Source organism: Marmota marmota, unplaced genomic scaffold (genome assembly GCF_001458135.2).
Source record: "Marmota marmota marmota unplaced genomic scaffold, marMar, whole genome shotgun sequence".
Taxonomy (NCBI): domain Eukaryota; kingdom Metazoa; phylum Chordata; class Mammalia; order Rodentia; family Sciuridae; genus Marmota; species Marmota marmota.
The window spans coordinates 1,935,981-1,947,530 of record NW_025999925.1 but is presented as its reverse complement, the minus strand read 5'-3'; positions in this window follow the sequence as shown (position 1 = coordinate 1,947,530).

The window sequence follows — 11,550 nt, the reverse complement described above, 5'->3', positions numbered from 1 at the left end:
TATTTCTATGGTTTATTTTAGTAAAGCAGAGAGAAACGCTTGTCAGTTGCCAGAGCAGATTTAATTCCAAACGCTCTTCTTGCTGTGATGGAAAAGCCCAGTTTAGTAGCCCCTTCCCAAATGGAGCTCAGCATCAGGTTTTATGATTTCAGCAACAGAATTCACAAATTCTGTAGGATTGCTTATGCCATAAGACCAGAGAAACAGAGAAGATTCACACTCAGTATCAGGAGATCCCTCCTGACACAGACAGTTTACATGTTCAGAGTTAAGCTGCTTTGACCACTTGTCTGTCCAGCTCCTAAACTGTTTACCCATCTCAGTTAATTATATCACCTTCCATGAGGACCTGAATTGGTTCACTCAGACTCAGTCCATCTCACTGCCTTCTAGTAGCAAAGCTGGAAACTACATTCCCCAGGCTCCTTTGCTGCTAGGGTTCCATGTTCTTCAGTAAGTAATTACCTGAGGCTTGAATTTGGAAGTGAGTTAAGTGGAGACAACACAGGATATGAGATATGCCTTTTTACGATGCTGATTGGAGCCAAAGTGGTATAATTCTAGAGTTAGCAACTGTAGCAGAGGTTTCTCCATTTATGTTGCAATGAGCAAAACGTGCGACTTATGCAGTAGAGGGGGAGAAATAAAGAATGTCCAGGCCTTTCTGCCATTTTCAATGCTTTATTCACTCAAACCACTCAATATAATTTCAATTTATAGGTTCTTAATCAAGAAACTGACAATCCTTAATGCTAGGCGCTGCAATAGACATAATCAATTCACAGCAAACAATTCTAGATTGATTCTAAGCACTGCAAATAGACTTAATCATGACAGGGTCATGACAGACATTCCCTCTGCATGCTAAGCTCAAGTGTCAGATCGAAAGTCTCAAGTCTTAGGCTCTAAGTTCAGCAGATGCACACACCTCAGACCGTGGTGATCAGATCAGGAACCAAGGCAGACTTCTCCTGGAGTGGAGGTGATGGCTGGCTGAGGAGGCTGTTATAGGAAAAAGTCCTTTTCTCACCAGAATCAAGAGGCTGCTGTAGAGTTTGAGAGCGGTGAGAACAACGCAGAGGATCAGGTAGATGAGAAGAGTTGGGATATCAGTCTAGGTCCTCATCAGGCTCTCTAGCTTATATGCATCAGTGTCGCCTGGCTGAATGTCTGTTCGTTTGTTCCATCATTTATACTAAATTTTGAGCTTCTGGCCACCCTTCAAACCCTATCAGCTGCCACTGGATTTCTCCATGATGTCATTTGCCCTGAGGTTAAACTATCTGGTCTGGTGGTCCCCACCTTGATTTTCTTGCTTCTTGCTCTTATCTGAGTGAGGGCAACATGCCAGAGACTTCACTCTGAGTTTGTCAGTGTGGGGAGAAGTGACTTGTTTGTGCCTGAGAGCCATACAGGCCTGGTGAGACTGCAGGTTTCTAACTGGAGTTTTAAAATGGAGTTTCTTAGGCTCAGGCCTAAGGCCATCCATACAATCTAGTATGTAGCTTCCTAGTCACGACTGAAGCAGTTGCTCAGAGAATTTTAGCCAAGAGTTAAGTTCTTCAGCTCTCACAAAGAGTCCATCCATGAGCTTCTTGATACTTGTTGTTAATTCATTTCTGCTCCGACTAGCAGGAGTATGTTCTTCTCTGTAATTAAGCCTTGAATGCTGATAAACTGCCTGTTAGTCTGAACTAGACATTTAACAAGTTTCCTAAATTCCTCTTTCCCTCACTCTCCATAGCCAATTAATCCACAAATACTATCTAAATGAGTTGTGTTATGGACTGGGGTTGGGGTTCAGTGGTAAAGTGCTCACCTAGCATGTGTGAAGCACTGGGTTTGATTCTCAGCACCACATATAAAATAAATAAAATAAAGGTCCACCAACAACTAAAAAATATATTTTAAAAAATTAAATTGTGTTAAAGAAAAATATTATTCTGACATTCATCAAAATGATAAGGAAAACTATTCAGGACTATTCCAATAGTTGTCAAAACTATCACATTAGTCTACTGTGAATTCCACAAAGACAGCTAGAAATTCATAGAAAATCAGTAGAATAAGCAAGTAGAAAATTGCTAACAGGAGACAAGGGTAGGGGGAATTTTGATAAGCCAAGTTAATAGGATTCTGGCCAAAGGCAAGCTAAGGTAATCAGGGAGGGGTTAGGTTTTTTTATCTGATACCAAGACTGATTAAATATGGAGAGTAGAGGGATTCTTGGTGCAGACAGGCCAAAGGTGCTCAGATGCCAAGGATAAGAGAGAAGGAACTGGATCAGATATCAAGGATGGAGAATTCCTGCTAAACTGATTCATCAGGATTCTTGCTATAAATGAACTATGTGGGCCTAGCAAGGAGGCCAAAGTTGAGCCCTATTTTCAAAAAGACTCAGGTTAAAAGAGATTTTGTCAGTTTGTACATGTCAAAGTTCTCAGCATAGAGTAACAATTGGTTTTACTACTTTCTTTGCCCTTCCCTATGTTGCTAATGCCTTAGATCAGGCTTCTAGAGAGGAGAAATCTTAAAGGATTCAGGAACTGAAGATCAGAGTACCTGGAGCAGGGCAATCCAGGGCAAAAGGTCAGAGATGTAGATGCTAACTTCTGCCACACTGTGTGGACCATGTTAAGGATTCTGTATCTTATTCTAGGGAAAATGGGAAAGCCATTGAAATGTTTTCAACTAGGAAGTGACATGACCTAGTTTATATTTTACAAAGAATTCGGTGGTTATTAATAGTAACAAAAACAGCATGGTAGTGGCACCAAAACAGATTGTAGACCAACGGTACAGAATAGGGGACACAGAAACTAACCCACAAAATTACAATTATCTTATATTAGACAAAGGTGCCAAAAACATGCACTGGAGAAACAAATGGTGCTGGGAAAACTGGAAATCCATATGCAACAAAATGAAATTAAACCCATATCTCTCACTATGCACAAAACTTAACTCAAAATGGATCAAGGACCTAGGAATACAACCAGAGACCCTGCGTCTAATAAAAGAAAAACTAGGCCCTAATCTTCATCATGTGGGATTAGGCCCCAACTTCCTTAATAAGACTCCTATCCTATAGCACAAAAATTAAAACCAAGAATCAATAAATGGGGTGGAATCAAACAAAAAAGTTTTTTTTTCTCAGCAAAAGAAACAATCTGTGAGGTGAACAGAAAGCCTATATCCTGGGAGCAAATCTTTACCCCTCACACATCAGACAGAGTACTAATCTCTAGGGTATATAGAGAACTCAAAAAACTAAGCACCGAAAAAACAAATAACCCAATCAACAAATGGGTCAAGGACCTGAACAGACACTTCACAGAAGAGAATACACAGTCAATCAATAAATGTACGAAAAAATGCTCATCATCTCTAGCAATCGGACAAATGCAAATCAAAACTACTCTAAGATATCATCTCACTCCAGTCATAATGGCAGCTATTATGAAGACAAACAATAAGTGTTGGTGAGGATGTGGGGAAAAAGGTACACTCATACATTGCTGGTGGGATTGCAAATTGGTACAGTGAATATGGAAAGCAGTATGGAGATTTCTTGGAAATCTGGAAATGGAACCACCATTTGATCCAGCTATCTCTCTCCTTGGACTATACCTAAAGAACTTAAAAAGAGCATACTACAGGGACACAGCCACATCGATGTTTATAGTAGCACAATTCACAATAGCTAAACTGTGGAGTCAACCTAGATGCCCTTCAGCAGATGAATGGATCAAAAAAATTTTACTCAGCAATAAAAGAGAATAAAATCATGGCATTTGCAGGTAAAGGGATGGCATGGAGAAGATAATGCTAAGTGAAGTTAGCCAATCCCAAAAAACAAATGCCCAATGTTTTCTCTGATATAAGGAGGCTGACTCATAGTGGGGTAGGGAGGGGAAACGTGGGAGGAATAGATGAATTCTAGATAGGGAAGAGGGGAGGGAAGGAATGGGAGGAGACAGGGAATTAGCAAGGATGATGGAATGTGATGGACATCATTATCCAAATTACATGTATGAAGACATGAATTGGGTGTCAATCTACTTTATATACAAACAGAGATATGAAAAATTGTGGTATATATGTGTAATAAGAATTGTAATGCAAAAAAAAACAAAGTACATATATAAAGACATGAATTGGTGTGAACATACTTTATATATACAAAGATATGAAAAATTGTGCTCTATATGTGTAATAAGAATTGTAATGCATTCCACTGTTGTGTATTTAAAAAAAAATAAAATCAATTAAAAAAAAAAGAATTCAGTGGGTTTATTTCCATGATTGGATGAGGGGGAGAAGTCAGAGCGGTGGAATAAGCAGCAAAGATCTTTCTAGATCAACCCCTAAAGCTCTTCTTCATTCTTTTATGATCTCTAGGGGGGAAATAGCGACTGGGAAGAGAAACTTATTAATATCGGCAATAAATAGAATAAAAAGCCTAGGGATATACTAAACAAGAAATAAGAAAGATTTATATAGGGTAGATTGTAAGGTTTTAATGTCAAGCATACAAAAATTGTATAAATTAAGAGAAAATATTTATAAGTAGGAAAACTCAATATCTCAAAGACATCAGTTCTCTCCAAATAGATGTACAGTGTCAATGAAATTCCAACCAGTAGTTCAACAGTTAAGGTTTTTTTCATTTATTGCTTTTGTTTTTGTTTTTGCTTTTTATGTTGGCAGTCACATGAAAGGAAAAAATTATTTAAAGGACCAAGAAACTTTAGAAGTAAAAACAATGTACATATGCCCTACAAGGTATCCAGACAGTGGCTAGGTGTATAACTCAGTAGTAGAGTCCAGGATTAGCATGTGCAAGGCCCTGGGTTCAGTCCCTACCATAGAAAAAGAAAAAAGAGATGTCAAAGCAATCCAAAATTATAAGGACTTAAGTAATGTGGTATTGACAGCATAGCAATTACTCCAGGAAGAGGTATATAAAGTAGCTGAATAGAATAGAGAGTTTCAAACAGAACTATACATCTTTATGAAAATTTAGAATAGAGTTTAGGAAGTGTTTTAAATCAATGAAGAAAGAATGGCCTGTTCAATATACAGCATTTTGATGACTGGCTAACCACTTGAGATAGCTTTATCTCAACTATGCATAAAAATAAACATTAGCTGAATAAAGTATCCAATTCAAAAACAAAACTATAAAAATATTAGAAGTTTTATCATCTTTGAATCATAATTAGGACAAATCCCAACACCTAGAAGGAAGATTGACAAATTAGATTTCAGAAAAGTTAAAACCACTGGAAGATAAATTATCATGAAATAAAGATTTAAAAAACTGATAGACTGGGAAAATATTTGCAATATACAGGACAGATTAATATCCATAACTTAAAAATCACCTTCATGAATCACTAGAGGAATGGGTATGACTCTACATCATGTACAACCAAAAGAATGAGAAGTTATACTCCATTTATTTATAATGTGTCAAAATGCATTCTACTGGCTTGTATAATTAGAATAAATTAAAAAATGAATCACTAGAGAAAACAATTTCAATGTATAAAAAGGCTCTTATTAGAAGATATTACATGGATATTTTATTTAATCTCACAAAGAATCAAAGAGGTACACATTTACTGAAAGAGGTGAATGATATTGTGAGATAAAATTGGCAGGGGAAAGGATGTTCTCATGTAGTTACCCTTTTTGGCTGGGAAATTTAGTACTTTCTATTGACATTTTAATTGAAAACATACTTTAAATTTTGGTTATCTGTTATACAACACTAGATGATACCTGGAATAGATAAATTGATACTTGGAAGCAGGGTACTGCCATAACAAACAACGAAATTGTTGGAGAGACCTTGGAATCAGGTAGTGAATAGAAACTGGAAAGATGGGGCTGGGATGTGGCTCAAGTGGTAGCGCGCTCGCCTGGCATGCGTGCAGCCCGGGTTCAATCCTCAGCACCACATACAAACAATGATGTTGTGTCTGCTGAAAAAAACTAAAAAATAAATATTAAAAAAATTCTCTCTCTCTCTCTCTCTCTCTCTCTCTCTTTGAAAAAAAAAGAAACTGGAAAGATTCTGAAGACATGAATAAAGAAAGTGTGAAATACATTGAAAAGACTTTTAGTGGAAGCATAGACTTGAGAAGGCTCACTTAAAGGACAGTAAAAAAGCCAGGTGTAGTGGTGCACACCTATAATCCCAGGATCTCAGGAGGCTGAGGCAGGAGGATCACAGGTTCAAAGCCAGCCTCAGCATTTTAGAAAGGCCTGAAGCAATTTAGTGAGACCCTGTCTCACAATAAAAAAATAAATAAAAAGGGCTAGGGATGTAGCTCAGTGGTTAAGTGTCCTTGAGTTCTATTCTTCCTGGTCCCCCCACAACCCCTGCCAAAAAGAGTGGGGGTTGGAGGGGTAGTGAGCACAAATAAGGAAAAACTTACTGGCAGTTGAAGGAAATGAAATCTTTATTATGTCATGGCAGAAAGCTTAACAACAAAGCAACCTGAAGTCATGCAGAAAGTAGACACACCTACCTAATGAATTGGTAGTTGAAGGAGATTTCTAGCTAGATCTAAACATGAAAACCAAGTTGGGCATATGAAATTCTTTACTACTTCAGAAACATATTCCTGGTGCCTCAGAATACCCTTTTTTTCAGATGGGGGTGTTGAACCCAGGGGTGTTTTACAACTGAACCACAACCCCAGCCCTTTTTATTTTTTATTTTGAGGCAGGGTCTCACTAAGTTACTGAAGACCTCACTAACTTGCCAAAGCTACCTGTGAACCTACAATCCTCCTACCTCACCCTCCTAGTCACTGGGATTACAGGTGCACCCACTGCACCTGGCCAGGATACCTTTTGATCAAGCAAAAAGTCACCTAAATATTGTATATATTAAGGTAATAATAGTAAATATTAAAATTAGTAAATAGTAATTTATAGTTGAAAGGAAAGCTAGGAACTGGGAGACGGGCAAGCAAGAAATGAAAGACTGGAGACTAGGCAGAGTTACACTCAAGAGTTTATTTGTCAGAGCTGACAGATAAGGGCCATCTCTCCATAGATGGACACAGGCAGAACAACTCCACAGGATTGGAGTTCAGGACTTTCATAGGGCAAGCTCAGAGATTAGAGCCCGGTGGGTCCTAATGCAGGCAGTTACGGGTGGGGTTGGTATGAGGGCCAGGGCCTGGTGAACCTTTCTCAGATCCGCCTGTGGGGTGGGAAAGCAAAATCACTTAAGATGGTAGTCCAGGGGCTGGGATTATGGCTCAGTGGTAAAGTGCTCGCCTAGCACGTGTGAGGCCCTGGGTTCAATCCTCAGCACCACATAAAAATAAATAAATAAATAAAGATATGTGTTCACCTCTAAGTAAAACAAATATTTAAAAAAAAAAAAAAAGATGGTAGTCCAGATGCTAACCAAAGACCTTTCAATAGTAAATAGTTAATTATTATTATTATTTTATAATTATTGCTATTATTATTTTGGTGCTTAGGATTAAACCCAGGGCCTCACCACTCAATTACACCCCAGCTCCACCTAAATATTTTAGGAATAATCCTGACAAATCCTCTCAAACAATATGGAACATCTTGAAGAGATCTGTGGATGTGGTTTTTGTCTAATGGAATGAGTCACACATGAGATTCACATGGAGCAAACAAAATTTTTAATAAAATTACATCAGCAGAGACACTGCCAGCTTGAACTGAAAGGTACAGGGGCACTATTGACTAAAAAGAGGTCTTTGTCCTTAAAGTTCTCCAAGTGGCAAGACTGAGAAACCTGCAACACAGTCTATCCTCATGAAAAGGAAGACTGACTCAGCAAGCAGGACTGCACAGAGCATGGAGTCAGGAGTCATAGAGAATTATTTCCAGGATGCTACAGTTTGGATCTTAAAGTCCCTGTGCCAAAAAGCCCATGTGTTAGAGGCTTGGTTGCCAGCCTGCAGCACTATCGAGAGGTGGGCTCTAGTGGAAAGAAGTTGAGTCACTGGGAGTGTGCCCTTGAAGAGGATATTAGAACCCAGGCCCCTCCTGCCACTCTCTTTTCATCCCAGCCATCGTGAAGTGAACAGATCTCCTCCACCATGTGTTCCTGCCATGATATACTGTGCTGCCACAGGCCCAAAGAACAGGGCCAAATGATCACGGTTTGAAACCTCTGAGACCATGAGCCAAAATAAACCTTCCCTTCTTATAAGTTGATTATCTCAGGTATTTTAATCAGAATGATGGAAAACTGATTAATACAAGGCCTTGGATTCTATAGAGGAATCCCCAGCATTCACCTGGCTTAAATTAATTGTTACATACATGTTTGTACCTCCCACTTCTCTCCGATTTTGAGCAGGAATGTCCACATTGGTTATCCTATGCCCAACCCATAATTGTATTTTGAGTGTGTGGGATGAGGGGAGGGCAAATAATTTGTCTCTTTAGATTACAGGTTTTCAAATGAAGAAGAATTGTGTTTGAGACGCTCTATTTCAGGAACTACATCTTATGAGTTTCAACCACATCCTGATGTAATTTACATGCTGATATTCTGGATTTCAAGCTGATGCTCCAGAGAGATGAGATTTTAAGGGTTCTTGGGAGAAAGGGGTTGTGTTTTGTATATGGGAAAGAATATAAATAGTTTGTGGTGAATAGTTTGACTCCTCCCTTCAAAGAGTGGATCCTAATTCCCTTGAATATGGGCTATGATTTGTGATTTGCTTCTAAGGAACAGAATGTGGTAGATACAATGTATGTCACTTACAAAACTAGGTTACATGAAGATGTCATGCTTGGTCTCTCCCCCCCCCCCCCATCATCATCAGTTGCTCTGGGGAAGCCAGCTGCCATGTTGAGTACACACAAGAAGTTCTTAGGAGAGGCTCATGTGGTTGGTGAGTTAACTGAGGCTGTTAGCCAGCAGCCATCAAGCAACTGAGGTGTCTTGTCAACACTCACATGTTAGCTTGGCAGCATACTGTCCAGCACTAACCAAACCTTCAGAAAAGAACCTCGGGCTGGGGTTGCAGCTCAGTAGTAGAGTGCTTGCCTCACTTGTGTGAAGCACTGGGTTTGGTCCTCAGCACCACATAAAAATAAATAAAATAAAGGTATTGTGTTCATCTACAACTAAAAATATACATTAAAAAAAAATAGAAAAGAAACTTTAGGTTGGGGTTATAGCTCAGTGATTGATAGAGCACATGCTTAGCATGCGCAGAGCCTTGGTTTCTAACTCTAGCATGTTTATTTATAAAAACAAATTTTTAGAAAGAAAAGTACCAAAAAAAAAAATTAAAAAGAAAAGAAAAGTACCTTCAGATGACTTCAAACTCATAAGAGACTCTAACCCAGACTCACCTGGCTAAGACTCCTGAATTCCTAACCCACAAAAACCGTTTAATATTTATTACCTTTTCATTTATTGTTGTTTCAAGTTCTTTGGTTTTTTTGAGTAATTTGTTACACAGCAATAGATAATTAATATACAAATTGAAGTTGTCATTACACATTTGGTAATTGCAACATGAATTGGAGATGGAATTGAAGTGGGGGACAAAAGGCAGTTAGTGTAGATAATAAATAATTGGGTCCCATCAGGAAGATGGAGGCCAGTTCATCAGGAAAAGAAATCAAAAGCTCCAGAGACCATCCCCCTCCTCCTCTGACCTGTTACCAAGGTGGCCTGCTTCCAGGGAATTGTTCCTCCCTGCAGGGAGTTGTTAATCAATGCCTCCTGGGCCCTTGGATCTCTTCACCTTCACTTTTTCCTTTTTGGCCACTGGCCATGTATGTAGGATGGGAGAAGAGAAGCCATGAGAACAAAGGAAATCTAAAATGTATAAAAGGGGCAGGATACCCCCACTTCTTTGGATACAAGCTCTGGGTCCCCTTCTCTATGGAGAAGTCTATCTCTGTTCTATCCTTTAAATAAAACTTGCTTTCTACACTTGCTTCAGCATTTCTCAAGTATTCAACCTTCACATCTAGGGAAATGGAACTCAGCCTGATTGGTTCGCATCATCACTAATGGAATATTTGGAGGTCCCACCAAGATCATCACCAAGGTAAGCTCCTCACACACAGCCCACATCTTTCTGAGGTCCTTCTGTCTCTTTCTTCTGGAGGACAATAATGGGCACCCATGGGCAGTTAATGCAAGCTGCCATTCTGTAAGACATGAGTGAGAGGATTCCAAGCCTATGCAATTCCAAATCACTGTTCTGTGGGCCAGGCATATTGAGTTCTGCCAAAGCCACTTCCCACTATTCTATCCAGGCTCAGAGATCATTGAGTGTGAGTACACAGTGTTTTTAATCCTGGTCTACCTTTGGATGCATGGAGATGGACAAAGGGTTGGAACAACTGCTGAGTTCTGGCCTGGGCCACTCCCAGATGAACCCCACAGGTTTCTTCTCCTGACTCCTCTCCCAAATGCCCCAATGGAGTATCCTGCAGTGACTGGTCAATAAGCTGCATTGAGCAAAAGGGCCAATAATGCATGCCTTCGAATGAGCCTTGCTGTACTCTCCCATGCTCATACATCTTGAGTACTCCCCTCCCCTCAGATCAGACCCTTAGCTGTTCAGACTCTAGGGTTGAGAGAGGGACTTGGAATTGTTCATAAGGAAGTGCTTGGATTCTCTTTGTTCACAGCCTTTACAAGCCTGTATAGATTCTCTCCATGGTTGTCCCTATGTGCTCTGCTAGCTTTTTTGACTGCGAAAACAGAGATTTATACCCACATCCCTCTGAAGATTCCTTTGGCCTACATCAAGCATAAACTCTTTATTCCAGCTTTTAACCCTAGTGTTCTTCTGCTCTCAAACATGGTCTCAATACCAACTCTGTATCTGATAGATAATCATGGCCATCAGAGGAAAATATAAATTTTAACACCATTTTATAGCTCAGCCTGTTCTGTAAAAAGCAAGGAGATAGTCCAAGGTTTTGACCTTGTTTAAAAACAACCCAAATTATGCCAAAAATGTAAATTAGACTCAGCTATGATCCCCCATTCTAAGTGAGGTCAAATTTCCCCTCCCAAAATTTTATTAGCTAATGGGAGGCTCAACAAAGACTGATCAAAATTCCTTTCTCAAACAGGGTCACATGTTCTCCCAGGGAATCAAAAGTCACATGGTAAAGGTGGATAATCTGAAGGCTTACATCCTTTTCATGGCCACCCATGAAAAAGCACATGGGTCATGACCAAGTTAGTAAGGCAGCATTTATATCCAGAGGTCACACATGGAAAGAGGAGCAGAAACTATTGACCACTAGAGGCTCAGGAGCTAAAGGCTCTGGCACTGGGGAGACATCCGCTAGTCAAAGAGACAGTTCCTTGGTGCAGGCACTTATAGGTCCTGTTCTCTTTCACTCAGTTCATGTTCATGTTGTTCAGAAGGGAGCCTTGTCCTCAAAAGTAATAGGAGATGATATCTCAAAATTTTCTTCATCCAAACTTGGCCTGATTACCAACTGGGGAAATGAAATGATTGTTTAAAGGCCCTCAAAATAACAGCTTTCTCTAGT